General features: G+C 44.6%; 1 long non-coding RNA gene across 3 annotated transcripts in view; it reads left to right on the top strand.

The window, feature by feature from the left end:
• The first annotated feature begins 4,560 nt into the window (after window positions 1–4,560).
• The window catches only part of LOC133232964 (uncharacterized), a 109,061-nt gene continuing 96,409 nt past the window's right edge, over window positions 4,561–17,212 (top strand). For all 3 annotated transcript variants that reach the window (XR_009731544.1, XR_009731543.1, XR_009731542.1), the window contains exon 1: window positions 4,561–16,043. This is a non-coding gene — a long non-coding RNA (uncharacterized LOC133232964). The remainder of the gene's footprint in view (window positions 16,044–17,212) is intronic.

Raw genomic sequence — 17,212 nt, 5'->3', positions numbered from 1 at the left:
CATCTTTGTTATTGGCTATCTTGAATGTTCTTTTGTATATTTACTATTTATATTTTGGCTTTCACTGTTGTTCAGTTGCTCAGTTGTCTCTGACTCTGGGACCCCATGAATGGAAGCACTCCAGGCTTCCCCGTCCCTCACTATCTCTTGGAGTTTGCTCAAACTCCTGTCCATTGAGTTGGTTTTGCCAACCATCTCCTCCTCTGTCACCCCCTTCTCCTCCTCTATTTTGGTTTTAAAGAAACAACTATTTTTATCTTTTTCCGTTTTCCCCCATGAGGTTATCTCTTACTAACTGATTTATAAGGATCATTTTTCTATCAGATATTAATTTTCTGTCTTATATATGTGATTTTCCCTTTGTCATTTGTCTTTCAACATTATAATGTCTTTTTTGTCGCATACTTTTATTTCTTTGCTTTTTCTTTTTTTTTAGGAGCCACACCTAGCAGTCTTCTCTTTCATGATTTATACTTTTTGTGTTTTCTGTTTGATGGCTTTTCCTGTCGGTGAATGTAAAGTTTGCTCCTAGGCAGGTTGTGGAGCCAGACCGGATGAATTTAATCCTCTCCTCTGTCTTATGCTGGCTGAGACTTGGAAAGGTTAAACCAGTTGCCCAAATTTGTATACGAGGTTAATAATATCTACTTGACAGCATTGTTCAATGAAATAAAGTGGGGTTGGGGCTTAGGGGCTCAGCCCTGGGTCTGGCAGTTAGTGGGAAAGAGTATCAGTTTCCTTTCTCACTTTTATCTCCAAAACGAACCAGACACTGAGTCAGTTTAGCTCCACTAAAGCAGAGTATGACCAGGCCAGAGGTCTTTTCACTAGTCTTACTTCCAATTAATATACACCCTGCAGAGAGGTGGCCCTAAGGATGCCGTCCAACACCAAGGGGCTGAAAAAGAAATCAATAATTTTGCTCCTGTGTCTTCATCAGCATGTATACTTTTGAATGAATAATTACTCTTAGGACAAAACGAAACTCTCCTTACAGATTGAAATGACTGAATGCATCTGTGCTCATGTAAAGACTGCAGGCGACACAGAAAGAAAGGAGGAAGCTGAGATGCTAAGGAGATTCTTGGGGGAAAGGGTTTTATTGCAACTCCCTGTGGAAGAAAACTCTTGAGAATTTTCTACCAGTTTATCATGTCCGAGGTTACCTTCATGCTAGTGAGAGCTAGGCCCAGTCATTCCTAAAAAAAAAAAAAAAAAAAAAGGCTTCTGCACCAGAGTAATATTCATTGTCATGTTCAAAACTTTAATTGTACCTTATATAGATAAAACAAAATATGAAAAATGGTCCACTAAGAGGTTGTTTCATCTCACCTACAATGTCTACCTTCATGCTTTCATTCTCCCCAGTGCGTAACGGAGTCACACCTTTCATCTCCTCATCTCCGAGGAGGTCATCGGCCCTCGCCACGTGCGATAAAGGAGGGCCCGCCCCTCGCCCCTCGCCCCTCGCCACGTGTAATAAAGGAGGGCCCGCCCCTCATGGAGGGCACGCCCCTCGCCACATGTGATAAAGGAGGACTCGCCCCTCGCCACGTGTGATAAAGGAGGGCATGCCCCTCGCCACGTGTGATAAAGGAGGACTCGCCCCTCACCACGTGTAATAAAGAGGGCACGCCCCTCACGGAGGGTACGCCCCTTGCCACGTGTGAGTTTTGATGCACTCTTCAGCTGTGTCTGCCTTCACAAAAGGATGAAGGGAGTGAAGCTATAAACAAAGTAATCCAAGAACTAAGAGCCCACCTTTGCCTTACTTATCAGAATATCTAAATCGACATGGTTATTTCAGCCTGAATTGTTCAGGGTTAGTGAGTCACTTGGACTTCCCAGGGGGCACTAGGGATAAAGAACTCACCTGCCAATGCAGGAAATGCAAGAGGTGCGGGTTTGATTCCTAGGTCGGGAAGATCCCCTGGAGGAGGAATTGATAGTCCACTCCAGTATTCTCGCCTGGAATATCCCCATGGACAGAGAAGCCTGGTGGGATATATCCCACGGGGCCACAAGGAGTCAGACATGACTCAGCACGCAGACTGAGCACAGGACCTCATGGAATCACTTGTAACCCATTTTGCATGTGTAGGCAGAATCTATTTTAAGGCTCTATTCTTAAAATTCACAATTAGACAAGCTAATGTATAAAATATTAAGCTTTGCCAGGTAATTCTTGCTTCCAGTTCCTTAATCATCCATCTTATGTTCCTCATATAATAGGATTTAAATTTCACACACTTATTTGAAATCATAACTACAGTAGGATTAAGGATAAATTTAGCATCTATGATTAAAAGGTAATCCAGAGACCGGCATAGTCATATAGTATACAAATTAATTCTTAATAAACATAATAATCAGATTTTACATGAGTGCCCAGCATCGAAAGGTTCATTCATTCAACAGTTATTTATTGAGTGCCTGGGCTTCCCAGGTGGCGCTAGTGGTAAAGAATCCACCTGCTAATGCAGAAGACACAAGAGATGTGGGTTTGATCCCCAGATGGGGAAGATCACCTGGAGAAGGAAATGGCAGTACAATCCAGCATTCTTGCCTGGAAAATTCCATGGGCAGAGGAGCCTGGTGGGCTGTAGTCCGCAGGACCGCGAGAGTCAGGCGTGGCTGAACGACTGAGTGCCTATCGGACAGGATTCTAGATACTGAGTTAGAGTGCTAAGCTAACCAGCCGCCTGCACGTGTGGAACCCAAAGCTGGGAGGGAAACGGACGACACACAGGAAACTGCAGAGCTGAGATGTGTTTCAGAGAGTGAAAGGGCGTGAATAAAACAAAATGAGGAGAGGTAAGGGATTGTCACCGGGGTAAGCAAAGTGCCCGGGGAGCTGCCATACACAGGTTGGCAGCCAGCAGCATCTCTGAAGAGGTGACATTTGTGTTGGGATCGGGGTGAGGAAACACGTGAGGAGATGGGTCAGGGTTTTCTAAGCAGGGGCAACAGCTAGTGCAAAGGCCCTACGGCAGGAATAAGGCTGGCAGTCGATGCTTTGTGTGATGGTTAATTTTAGGTGTCAGACTGGCCAGGCCATGGTTCCCAGATATTTGGTCACACACTAGCCTGGATTTTGCTGTGAAGGTGTTTTTTAGATATGGCTACAGTGAAACTCAATAGACTGAGTAAAGCAGATTACCTTCCATGGTGTGGGTAGGCTCATCTAATCAGTTGAAGGCCAAAAGAGAAAAAACAAGGATGGAGGTCCTTCCAAGTAGAGGAGAATCTGCCTTCAGACTGTATTTGGCTGCATACTGCAGATTTTAGGCTTGCCACACTCCCGATCGTGCAAGATAATTCCTTAAAATAACACAAACGTACTGTCTCCCTCTCTGTGCTTCTCTCTCTCTGTCTTCCTGTCTCCGTCTCTCTCTCTCTCTCTTTCTCCCTCTCTCTCTCTATCTCGCTTACACACACCCTGTAGATTCCATTCTCTGGAGAGCCCTGACTAATGCGTTATGTAAACAACAGGCTATAAGACAAGGCAGAGTAAAAATGGGAAGAGACGGGTGGCTTTGCCTGTTAAGGACTTGCTCATGAACTGGCTGTGTGTCAAGTGAGACAAGGATAGAATCAAGGGACATTCCCCTGCACTGAGGCCTCTGTATCACCTCTCATTTCCACCATAATCACCATCACTTCGCACATGAGGAAAGCAAGACTGAGAAGCAGTAAACAGCTTACCCGAGTCACGAGTCTATTAGATCACCACGGTTGTGGATTTCCTGAGGATAACTGGAAGCCACAGATTTTCCAACTGGTTCCTCTTTTCATGACTTGAAGTTGGGGCTGGGGGAAGGGATGGTTTGTTGCAGTATTTTAATATCCTCTTGGCCGGATATAGGTCAGTTTATCCTACAAAATGTTGATACAACTTTCCTGTGGTCTTGTTTTTCTTACTCTTTCTCTACCTCTTTACCCATCAATGACTCCTCACTTAAGTCTATGTATCTGGTTGGCCAGAAAGTTCATTTGGGTTTACCTATAAGATCAGATTGGAAAATCCCAAACAAAGTTTTTGGCCAACCCAGTATTTCAGTTATTACTAAATCTATGGTTGTACACATATGTGGGTGGTTAGAAGATTTTCACAATGATATTGATGATCTTTCTTTGAGAAAAAAAAAAAAAGTGAGAGAAATCTTTGGTCAAGAAATCTTCGTGTCTTTTTACCCATATCACAGTATGTAATAGAGACTATAGGATTACAGTACGTAGTCCTTCCGTGAACCTTAACAGTCCATACTATCGTCCCCGTGTTATAGGGGTCAGCCAGGGGCTTGATGCAGTCACGTCATTGGTGTTGGGTCACAGAAATGACGAAGGGAGAGAGCAGGAGACGAAAGCTATGCGTGAACAATTCCCACCATTTCATGCTGTCCGCGTTAACTTTTTCGGCTTTTCCCCTCAGTATCTCTTCATTTTCATCGTCACATATTGGAACTCTTGTCATTTGCTGTAGTACGTATATATTAAAAACATTTTCTGATTAGTAACTCATCAATGACATAAGATGGTATTCCAGTAAATGTGTGTGTGTGTGAGAGAGAGAGAGAGAGAGAAGAGAGAGAGGTGTCACCTGCACAATTGAAAAAACATGCTTAATGATGACATTTCAGGAATGTGCTCTCTGCTTATGTAGCAAACTCTTCCTGGGACTCTGAATCATAAGATAAGAGGGATTTTACTTATTTTTGAAGACTTAACAAGTTGAAACTATTATCCCCAGAGATGCAATTTTTATACCACAGAAACATTTAAATTTCAAGGCTTATGAATTTGAATTTCAAGCTTCTTTTACTTCTCTTGCTTCTGTGGGACGATGGTTCCAGTAAGGATTTTCATTTACTCTAGATTTTATTTTTTTGAGTAATGACTTTTCATCAGTTTTGCATCTTTGAGTAAACACTCTCAGGATTTCCCTTTAAAGGTTTCCGTTATATACAGTGGGTGATATGTTTGTTTGAAAATCACTCTATAATTCTAGTGTTTACCTAAATTAAACAGCCACCTTAGCATGATAAGGGCTTACTGAGGACTTTCAAACTAGACAGGGACGACGTTCAAGTCTTTACATGCTTTTGGACTCAAGAAATCATCTAAAAATAGACTTCTAATTTGATTTATTTTGAGTCTTGATAACTTTCTAGGTGACCTTGACGTGTGTGGACAGCATGGGCCAAGAAGCTGTTTGTTTTCCGGCTTCCAGACGTCAGATTTCTTCCTTTCACACCTTGGAATGTCAGAAATGTATTAATTTCTTTCTCCCTTAGATGTTTTTCTCTTGCAATATTATTATGGTGACAGTGGTATTCTGTTTACTTGTCACTGAGTAATTTCCCAAACTCAGTTACAATGGAAACAAAAACCCATATGTCACATCGGAAGGACAAGAGTCAACCCTAGCTGTCATTTCTGTCACAGAGACATTTTACATGAACCTCCTCAAGGTCCAGAGATTTAATACCAGAGTTCACTCTGACATCTTCAGATGGGCCTCAGCATAGACCAGGGAAGTCAGTTCCCTAAAAATCTTGGAAAAGAATTCACTCTCTTGTGGAGGAAACTTGATGCTTTCCTTTATCTATTATCTCTTCCATCTCATCGTCTGTGAAATTCCACTAGCTGTGAAATAGCACACTTGATAGAGGGTCACAGGTTTTTAACTAAACAACAGCCATAGGAGATTTGGCGGCAGAAATATTTAGTACCTGGGGAAGTCAGGAAGCAATTTAGCCCAGGTCACAGAAATAATGACTGGCACAGGCAGTATTCCGTTGCTTCCATCTGTCACCTTCTCTTGCATTGAAAGCTGTGTTTTGGCTGTGTGAGGTCTCACCTAGGGCACGCAGGGACTTCGCTTGGGCTCCTCTCCAGTTGTGGCTCTTGGGCTCAGGAGCTGTGGTGCTAGGGCTCAGTTGCTCTACAGCACGTGAGATCTTAGTTCCCCGATCAGGGGTCGAACCTGCGTCTCCTTCACTGGAAGGTAGGTGCTTCACCGCTGCACCACCAGGAAAGTCGCCAGCGGCACCTGCATTTCAGTTGGAGCCACTGACTGGCTCTAGCAAATGGGATGTGAGCAGAAGTGCCCTGTGGTGTTTTTATGCCTGGCCACAGGGCTCCTCCATGCCTGTCCTGTTCTCTACTGCCAGCTGAAGTGCCCTGGGGGTAAGGGATGGAGGAAGTCTAGAGGGAGATGTCCTGGGGAGAGTTCTGCATAGCTCTTCTAAGCAGGAAATCAACATCTGCTGTGTCCACGCACCCACGTGTTGGGTTTTCCTTGTTTCCTCACCATCATCGTTGGTCAACCGATTAGACATTCTCCAAATTTGTTTAATACCAGAATGATTATCCGCATTTTTATCATGGTTCTCAACATTGCCTTGGAAACTCGCCTGGATATAAAGACTTTATTTCCACACTCTTTTAATTCTTATCCCAGTGATTTAGACGTGTGTTTGGAAAAGCTTGGGTTGCAGTGTTTGGCAGCTCTTTGTGTTATGCAAAGTATTCCTGTGGATTTTGAAAAGCCCAGACGACCCCAACAGTGTGAGAGCTGAGAAGGAGAAAATGGAGAAGCAATTTCCCCTCCGAGTGATGTATTTTGCACACAGTAGAGGGTAGAAGGAACACTTACGTGCTGGAGTCATTTAAAATTATGGCTGGTAAGAGAGCATCAGTTTAGTTCAGATTGGTGTTTGGAACTGAGCCCTGGAGGAAATTTTGCCCCGACAGTCTATCCCAGGTGTTACTTTGCTGCCTTGATCCTCACTGGCTCTCACCCGCCTGCCCTTGTGTGTGTACACGTGGCATCACCCCAGGTGGGCTGCCCCCCATAACTGAGTTCCTTCCCCAACTTCTAAAAACATACTTGTCCTCTATGTCGTTCCTCTAGTGAACTGCTAATCAATTAATTACTGAATCTCCACACTGGTAACCCCTAATTTGTTCTTTATATCTGTCTCTTTTTGGGGGCGCTCACATTGTGTCTCTTTGGTGACATTAGAAAACTTTCACTATTTCTATAATCATGTGGTTTTTAACATAACATTGTATTTGGGCATCTCTTCATCATTTAATTTCATTTTTAAACATTTTCCTGGTGTGTAGTTGATTTACAATGTTGTGTTAGTTTCGAGTGTACGGCAAAGTGACTCAGTTACGCATATATAAATATCTATTCTTTTAAAGATTCTTTTCCCATATAAGTCATTACAGAGTATCGAGTTGCGTTCCCTGTGCTGTGTAGCAGGTCCTTATTAGTTATCTGTCTATATATAGTGGTGTGTACATGTTAATCCCAATCTCCCAATTTATCCCTTGCCCCCACCATCTACCCTCTGGTAACCATAAGTTTGTTTTCTGTGACTCTGTTTTGTAAACAAGCTCATTGTACCTTTTTTTTTTTTTTTTACATTCCACATATAAGTGATGTCATATGATATTTGTCTTTCTCTGTCCGACTTACTTCACTCAGTGTGACGATCTCTAGATCCATTCATGTTGCTGCAAATGGCATGATTTCATTCTTTGTTAATGGCTGTGTCTCACTTAACATTTAGGGCTCTAAAATCTCCGTATAGAAAGCATGACTTTTCCTAGACACACTGCAGTTCTAAGTCAGTGGGAAGAGTTCTGGATTCCCTTGTGGTTTAGAAACTACCTACTTTTATCTCAGCACTGGAGACTGATTATCCCCAGGGGTTCAGGAAAGGGTTTTACACGAATCTAGAAAAAACTGATTCAAAGTAAAAGCAGTTCTGTGTATTTTCACATCTCTGTTTTCTGAAATCTGCAGGCTCCAGTCACAAGGATTACTCTAGGAAGTCATGCCCCCTCGCCCAACACCATCCATTCTCTGCCCCTCTTCTTTCCTGATCTGCCCACAGGGGAACAATGACTGTTCACGCTCTGCATTTTGCCGTGAAGGTTCCCGTTTGTGGTTTCCCTTCGAAGCCAGTGCCTGGGCAAAGGGGGAGCGGGGGCTGCTTGGGAACTGCCGGATCATTGCCTCGGACTGTCCGTTCCTGGAATGAGGCCATGAGCAATGAGGAGGAAATACTGAGACCAGCTTCGAGGAAGTGTCCTGGGCAATATTTTCCTTATTCCTAAGTCAAGTCTTTGCTTTTACCGTCAATCACTTGGTGTAACTCAGAGGATACGAGTGTGTACTTCATTTCCTTAAATGAGTGGCTTATAGAAGCAGATGAGGCTTTGTTGGCAGGCACTGGAGCGCCTGACTGGGCTTCAGTGGGACTTCCTGATGGCCCGTGTCTGCACCTCTGGGACCCTCTGTCTACACGCTACCCTCCTGAGTCTGGGAGGGAGAGTTGGGCAGAGATGTATCTTTCCTTTGACTGGAAGGCTCAGCAGAGCAGGAGCAGTAAGATTAGGTGCAGAGTAAGCATCCTTGCTTTCTCCTGAGCTCACGAATTGCCACTGGAGGGAAAATGGTCCGTCATATCTCTGTTTTGAAGGTTAATTATCCAAGGAGACACAACACTTCTTTCCTTGGGAGAAAGCACAAAGCTATCCACTCCATTTAGAAGCTAAATCCAAGCTGTTCTTGGGGGCAACACAATGACCATTGGATACATGCACAGCAATCTGAACCTCATTGCAGAGGGCATCCCCCGTGGCTCAGTGGTAAAGATTCCACCTGCCGATGCAGGAGACGTGGGTTCTAGCCCCGGACTGGGAAAACTCCACATACCGCCGAGCGACTAAGCACCACAACCACTGAGCCTGTGCTCTAGAGCCCAGGACTCACAATTTCAGAGCCCGCTTGGCATAACTACGGAAGCCCATGAGCCCCAGAGCCCATGCTCCGCAACCAGAGAAGCCACCTCAATGGTGCACTGCAATGAGGAGGAGCCTGGCTTGCCGCAGCTAGCGAAAAGCCCGCCGGCGCAGCAGTGGAAGACCCAGTATGGCCAAAAATAAACACATCCATACAGTTATTAAAATATATAAACAGCAGTCATTGCAGTGTCATTCACTGCTTTCCCAGGAGGCCGAGGCCTTGCCCTGGTGCGTGCAGCATCAGACTGTTGGAATCACAGGCAGTGTCTCCACCACCCACGCCCTGCCACCTTTTGGGTTTTGATTTTTTGCTTTCTGAACTGTCCTTGAGCAGGAGCGCTGTCTCCCCATATAAATGGTTGCCCCAGATAGTGACGGACCCTGGGAACTGCAACACAGGTGGGAGATAACCCCTGACAGCCTGCCTCCGATCTCTTCACAGCCAGGCCCATGGAGGCGGCAGGAAGTGGCTTCTAGAAGGCTGCTCCCTGTGGAGGAGCCGATAACAGTGGGAGAAGCACCTGGAGGCCGCGGCCCTTTATCCAGGAAGAAAACAGGATCTAAAACCTAAACAACATCCTTGCAACCGTGGCGCGTGCTCCGCTCACACCGGAGTTGGTCTGCCTCCATCCTTTCAAGACTCTCGTGAGAATCTTTATTGAAACAGGAAGATGTCAAGAGATGAAGCGCTACAGTTTCTGGTGACCATCATAAAAGAGTTTCATTGTTGCGCGTCTATTTTTAAGCCCAGGATTACGAGTGGCTGTGCTGGGTCTGCGGCTTTGAGCTTGTTTTCAGCTGAATAAAAAATGCCAGGGCTTCAAGACTGACACGATGTTCAAGGAAATGATGGAAACTGGGACAACACAAAAGAAGAAAGGGTTTTGAGGATCTCCTCTTTTCAAAAGCGTTTCTCCTGACGCAGATGTTGTCTTTGTGAAATGGTGCGGGAACAGCAAAGGACGGCACTGATTAAGTGTTGGCCACGTCAGGCGCTGTGCAAAGGGTTTCGCGTGTATCATCTCACTTAATGTACCTGGGAAACTTCTGCCTAGGGAGGTGAGACTGCTTTCCCACTGTTGCACAGTGAGTGAGTGTGAAGGACCCAGGAAAGGAGCCCCAGGCAGTGGGTCAGCACTAGCTGAGCTGTACTCTTCTTGTTTTCTAGTAGGCATTCTATTATACCCATGCCTGCGTGCCTAGTCACTCAGTCGTGTCTGCCTCTTTGCAACCCCGTGGACTGTAGTCTACCAAGCTCTGTTCATGGGTTTCTCCAGGCAAGAATACTGGAGTGAGTTGCCATTTCCTCCTCCAGGGGATCTTCCCAACCCAGGGATCCAACCCGGGTCTCCTGCATTGCAGGCAGATTCTTTATCATCTGAGTCACCAGGAAAGCCCTGTGTTATATCCATAGCCTTCCGTAAAGAGGCCCTGCACTTGGTAGATGAACATTTGTGATCACCGTGCTGATTTTTATTAAAATTAGCAATCACACATCAGTGCTAGATTCGAAACACCAATGACATTTTACGCAGACAGTCACTTTCCGGCAGCAGAGCAGTTCTGATAGCATTCAGCCAATGCCCTGTATGTTATTTTAAGAATCAGGCCAAAGAAGTAAAGAAACGAGGAGGGAAATATTGAGAAGGTAAAAGTCAACATAAAATGCATCATTCTTTCCTCTGAATGGGGTTGTTGCTCAGTCTCTAAGTTGTGTCCAGCTCTTTGCGACCCTGCAGCACGCCAGGCTTCCCATTCCTTCACCATCTCCTGGAGTTTGCTCAGAATCATGTCCATGAGTCGGTGATGCCATCTAACCATCTCATCCTCTGCGGCCCTCTTCTCTTTTGCCTTTAACCTTTCCCAGCATCAGGGTCTTTTCCAATGAGTCAGCTCTTTGCATCAGGTGGCCAAAGTATTGGAGCTTCAGCGTCAGTCCTGCCAATGAATATTCAAGGTTAAATGGGGTGACTATCATTAATTTTACAAGAACCACAATGATGGACTTTCCTCCTGGTTTCTGTTCTCAAGGCAGAACCCTCCCCCAAGCTTCAGCTGTTGCTTCTCTTGGATTGCTCCAGTGGTTTCTGAGAAGATGGGAACTGTCTAGGGATTAAGGCTTTCAGAAGTATGTCAATCTATCCTGCCATCTTGAAGATTCACCCACCTGCCTGGGCTATTTAGAAATGACGCTGTTTCCACAAATAGCTCATTGCACTGAAAATCAGTTGGAGAGAAGAGCTCACGGTGTTTCAGGCTGATGGTCATCCCTCTCTTGTCATAGCTGTCATTGTGTTATTACTGTATCTGTTCAATCTGCAGATATTTATTGATGATTTACTACCTACCAGGCATTGTTTCATGGCTGGACGCAGCAGTGAACAGACACTAGAATCTTATATTCTGGCCTGGTATTAAGTGGTCTCTCTCTATGTAATAAATATGGGGTTCCTTGGTGGCTCAGTGGTAAAGAATCCACCTGCCAATGCAGGAGACACAGGTCAGGAAGATCCCCTGGAAAAGGAAATGGCAACCCACTCCAGTATTTTTGCCAGGGAAATCCCATGGACAGAGGAGCCTGGTGGGCTGCAGTCCATGGGGTTGCAAAAGAGTCTGATATGACTTAGCGACTAATCAACAGATATTACAAATACTTAATAATGATAGATCAAAACCATAAATGACGCAAACTGATAATAATAAAAATGTAATTGCTTTGTCAAATTTGAATAGGCATTAGCAATGTGCCAGGCACTATACATGTATTAACTCCTTCATCCTTGCAAACAAACAAACAAAAAAATCCCTTACATCGGCTTTAACCTACAAAAATGAATAATTTTATGATTCACCAAATGCAGTGATTATTCCCACTTTAAAGGTGAAGAAAAAGAAAAGACTAAAGAAATGGTCAGGCTTCCCTGGTGGCTCAGCGGTAAAGAATCCGCCTGCCAATGCAGGAGATGCAGGTCTGATGTCTGGGTTGGGAAGATCGTCTGGAGAAGGGAATGGCAGCCCCTCCCCAGTACTCTGGGGTAGGGGAGGATAAAAGAGTTGGACACTACTGAGCAACTGAACAACACCACCAACAAAGAAGTGGACACATGTCTTTGACATTATTCAAATACAAATGTTGGAGCTGGGATCAAACCCAGGGTCCCGGACTCATCACCACACTGCCCTGAACCGGAAAGGCAGAACTTTAAATATGACCAGAGGATAGGAGACTGGTTTTAAAAGAGGACTGGCAGCTGTTGATAATCGCTCTGGATGGCAGTACCATACGCCTGGCTCCCGTTGGCTGAATTTTATTTTCGCCATCCTTTTTAGATGACAATAACAGTTAGCCCTTCTAATGACATGCAGGTGCCAAGATAAGGCCTGGAGGAAGAACTTCCTTTCTTAGTTAACCTCCGTGATTCACTCACCCTTCTCCCTATGGTTAGGAATTTATTTTAAGTAACTGGCTTCCAGGGGATGTCATGGGGAGGGACATAGACGGCTGGTCGGATTTTGCAGAATTTCATTAACTCGCCAACTCTGACCTTCCCTAGGGCCTCTGAGTAAGCTGAGTCCTTTCTATGAAAGCATCCTTGTAACTTTTTGATGCGGGTGGTGTGTGACAGATCCTTGCAAAGCGTTAAGGTGCCTCAGCTTCCTGCAGGAAATCTGTGACCGAATCTGGGGCCTGAAAGCGGAAACATTAAGTGTATCGTGGGAGAAGAGGAAGGCAAAGTGCTAAAGTTATTACTCTGAACAGAGGAAGTCAGAGCATCCTGCAGAAAACTTCCTGTTTAGCCAGTAGACGAGAAAACAAGAAGAAAAACACTCGGCCTCAATGACTGCTGTGTAAATAGATTCCCAAACTTTCATTGCCTTGGGCAGGGCTTCCTCGCAAGAATTCACAGCTTCCGGAGGTGAAGGGTGAGTCATGTAAGCAGACCCAGCTTCCCATCTTCCTTGTTTTGGCGGGCACGTCCAACACCCTGCTCCCCCAGCTCCGGCCTGTGTGGCATCCGAGGCTGGACTTTCCCCCTGGAATGCACTTCCTTCGGCTTGCGTTAAACCCTCTGCTGAGATGGATTCAGAGAATGCGATTCAAGGGCGCAGGTTCCAAGTCTCCGGCTTCCTCCAAGGCCAGGCTATGGGAACCACAGGCTCCGGAATGAGCAAGGCACCCTGAGGCTCAGATGAGGTGTGAGCAGCTATTTATGCTTCTCATAAGATACAGTTCCAGGAGAAAACTGGGCATTCTGAATTTCTCTATTCGAAGGTTAAGCACTTAAGGGACTTCCCTGGTGGTCCAGTGGCTAAGACTCCATCCTCCCAATGCAAGGGGCCCGGGTTTGAGGCAAAGAGCTGACTCACTGGAAAAGACCCCAATGCCGGGAGAGATATCGCATGTTGCAACTAAAAGAACAGGCCTCAATGACAATCAAAGATCCTGTGTGCCGCAGCTAAGACCTGGCAGAGCCACATTAATATATAAATAATTTTTTTTTTAAGTTTAAGCATTCAAGAAAATGTCTGGTATTTGGTCCCAGATGGTGTCATGGTGTGTTACATCCTATATTGTGTTATGTGTTAGGTGTCTTATGTTATGACAGGAAGTCATTTTGAATAAAGACCTTCTTAGCTGTCTTAAGATCTTTCAGACTAGATTGCTTTGTATGGAATGAAGTAGAGTGGTTAGAGTGGGAAGGAATGACAGCTGGTCCCTTCAGGGGTGTTAGTTGTCCAGACCTCGCCGTGGATGCCAGCCGCGTTTGTGTGTGGACTGTCGGGCTGTCTTCTCCCGAGGACGGCCTTCATTTTCCTCCTTTGCTTCGTTTCCACTCTCTAAATGAGGCTGGCCTCCCTGTTGTTGCTTTTCTTCCCCCCATATTTTCTTTTCTGAAATTTCTGATCGAAAAGCACTTGCAACAAATAGATAGTTAAGTGTAGAGAAACATTGGCCTTACAAATCAGTAGAGACGGAAAATGTTAAAAATATTTAAATTGAAGTATAGCTGATCCACAATGATGTATTAATTACTGCTGTACAGCAAGGTGATTCAGTTATACATATATACATTCTTTTTTTATTAATATTCTTTTCCATTATGGTTTATCATGGGACTTTGAATGTAATTCCCTGTAGTGAATCACTCAGTGGGACCTTCTTGCTTGTCCGTTCTCTGTGTGAAAGCCGAAATCTGTCAACCCCAACCCCCAGTCCATTCCTCCCTCAGCCCCTCCCCCTTGGCTACCACTGGTCTGTTTTCTATATTTGTGAGTCTGTTTCTTAAGAACATATTTAATCAATGGTTTTTCCGGTATCCCTATTCTCGCTCTGTTCTTTCAAACACCACAGATTTGAACATCAGCCATCATTTGAAGGCAGCACTCTGATGGTGACACTTTTATAAGAAAATTTTTAGTGACTTCCTAAGATCCTGAGACCCTTCGACATACGTTTATATATTTCTTCTAAGTCTTCAGGCCGCCGTGATGATTTATGATAATGATAATAACATATACTCTGCAATAATAATAACATACACTCTGCACAGTGTTAATATTGGGAATAGACCTGCCTGGTGATGGTGACCAAGTTCAGTGCCAGCTGCGAGTGGCCAGCCAGTCCAGGCTGGTCGTTAATTCAGATGACCTCTTCGCCACAGTGACCGTCCTTACCCCGCTGCCAGTGGCTGCACCCTGGGTTGTCACTGAGTGTGGCTCCACCTTAGAAACCCGAGCTCCCCTCTCTGACTCCGATCCCCTACTTACCTGACTCCTCCAGAAGCTCTTTTTTTAAATATTGTGTTTACTTGGCTGCCTTGGTTTTCGTTGTGTCATGAGGGAGCTTTGTCGTGGCTTAGGGACTCCCTGGGTGCGGCGCGTGGACTCAGCAGCTGCGGTGTGCGGGCTGCAGGGCGCTGGGCTTCCAGGGTGGTGGCATGCGGGCTCCAAACCACCTGACCCCCGTCGCTCCATTGCATGTGGGATCCTAGCTCCCTAATCCGGACCAAACCCACGTCCCCTGTGTTGCAAGGCGCATTCTTAACCGCGGGATCGCCACGTAAGTCCTTATTTTTTCCTTACTGTATTCTCACTGCTGATCGCAGTGCTTGGGGTATGACAGATTCTCTCAGCAAATCTCTCTTGAACGTGTGAATGAAGACTTCACCAGCGACTGGTGTCCTTGGACTTCCCGTCTTTGCGTGAAGGGTGTGAGGCCATCACGCCTTGTCTCAATGTGCGTCCTTCTGAGGGCTAATGCTGAGGGCAAGCACCTCTCACCCGTGTGCATTTTCTGTTCCAGGAAGTGCCTGTGCAGATCTTCCATCTATTGAATTCCCTACTTTTTCCATTGCTGATTTCTCAAAATTTCTTGACAAATCTGGGTAGTAACTCTCTGTCAGTTTTAGATGCCGCCAAGTTCTCCAGGTTCTTTGTGAATGCTAATCTTCACTCAACAAAACCCCTCTGACTGCTGCAGCTGCATCTATGGGAAAAAGCAAATCAGATTATGTAACCGTCCTGATGAAAATCCCTTAATGACACTTAAGTCCTTAAGATAAACATAAAACCTCTTAACAGGATATGTAAGCTCCTCCAACGGCTTACTTAATTCCTTACCACTGTCCCTCTTGTTCTTGGCTTTTTCCTATAGCATGATGGTACTGTCTTCTAAGCCAGGACTTTTTTGAGATGAAGGGACCCTGTTAATCAGGACATCAAAGCAGTCGGTAGGAACAGGAACTGTCTAGGTGACCTGGGACTTCTGGTCACCCTCGCTATCTGGGAGTTTCTGCTTCTTTGAACCTGGAAATATTTCTGGGCTTTTTCTCTATAGATTTTTCCTTTATCGTCAACATTCCTTCCCACTCATGCAGTTTTCCCCAGGATCACCTTCCCCTGTCATTTTTTTCAGGTCTCAGAGCTACTCCAATCCGGAGAGAAGCCTTCTCTGGACATAGTCATATACTTTGAAAGAGACTTCATTTCTTCTTCTTTCTTGATTGTCATGACACTTTGATTACACTTCCTGCTTCGTGGCTAACTTCTCTGTCTGACTGTGAACTCCAGGGACTTGTCTGCCGTGCTCACTGGTGCAGCCCACGGGCCTAATAGAGCTCCTGTAACAGGGTTGGTGTTGACTTCACGCTTGCTGAGTGGTGCAAGTTCATCTGCACAGCACCTCTGCAGGGTGAATATTACGATCCTCAATTTTTCAGGTGAGTAAACCGAAACCTACAGAGGTTGTATGAAGCCATGACGCTGGTAGACTATGTAGCTTGGTAGGGTAATATGAAAACTGAGTTTAAAACCCATGCTGTTAAGCACTGTGCATCTTCCCTCTGTGAATGAATCCTCTTTGTTCATTTGTACATTTTATAAAACGTACCTAACTCACTCCTGCTGACTGCTGTTTGGACTATTCATCTGAATAACTCTGCTAAGGAAAACATAAGTCTGAAAGTGTATTTCAAAACCTAGAAATATCTAAACTCTTTGATCTAATAACTCCATTTCCAGAGCTCTGTCTTATAGGAATAAATAAAAGATGAAGAGAAAAATTTATGCACAAAGATACATGCGGCAAAGTAATTTATATAAGCAGAAATGTAAATTTCCTGCAAGCTTAATAAAAGGAATGAAATAATTAATTAAAACACGACAGGTCCATGGAAGAAATATATGTCATCATTAAAATAATGTTTACAAAACTGGTTTAATAATGTGAGAACATACTTGCAATAATATATTATATTAGAATATAATAAAAAGTGGCTAAGACTCCAGAAGGAAAGGGGTGACCTTTGGGAGGGTAGTGTTGACATATACACACACTACCGTGTGTGAAGTAGATGGTTAGTGAGAAGCTGCCGTATATCCCAGGGAGCTCAGCTCGGCGCTCGGCGATGACCTAGAGGGCTGGGGTGGGGTGGGGAGTGGGGGGAGGTTGAGGAGGGAGGGGACATATGTGTACTTGTGGCTGATTCATGTTGTTGTATGGGAGATGCCAACACAATATTGAAAAGCAATTATCCTCCAACTAAAAAAAAAATGAATAATTTCAAGATGGTGACAACATAGAATGCAACCAAAAACGTGGTCCCTCTGAGTGTGGAACCCTGTGTCTACACACGTTTTACACTTATAAAACCAGTCCTGTGTGCATGTTACAATAACAAAATAACTGGAAAAAAGTATATTCAGTTATTTCTAGCAGTTTCCTTTTGTGGTTGCATTATGAATAGTTATTGTCTTCCCACTGCTTTACTAAATTCCCTAAAATGTTCTCCACGACATATATTACTTTAATAGTCAGAAGTAAAGATTGTTTTTAAAAGCTACAGATTTTCATAAGTCCTACAAAGCTACAGTTATATCCTGAAGCTTA

The sequence above is a fragment of the Bos javanicus genome, chromosome 19, assembly GCF_032452875.1.
Source record: "Bos javanicus breed banteng chromosome 19, ARS-OSU_banteng_1.0, whole genome shotgun sequence".
NCBI classification, from domain to species: Eukaryota; Metazoa; Chordata; class Mammalia; order Artiodactyla; family Bovidae; genus Bos; species Bos javanicus.
This window is presented reverse-complemented; position numbering and strand designations above follow the sequence as displayed.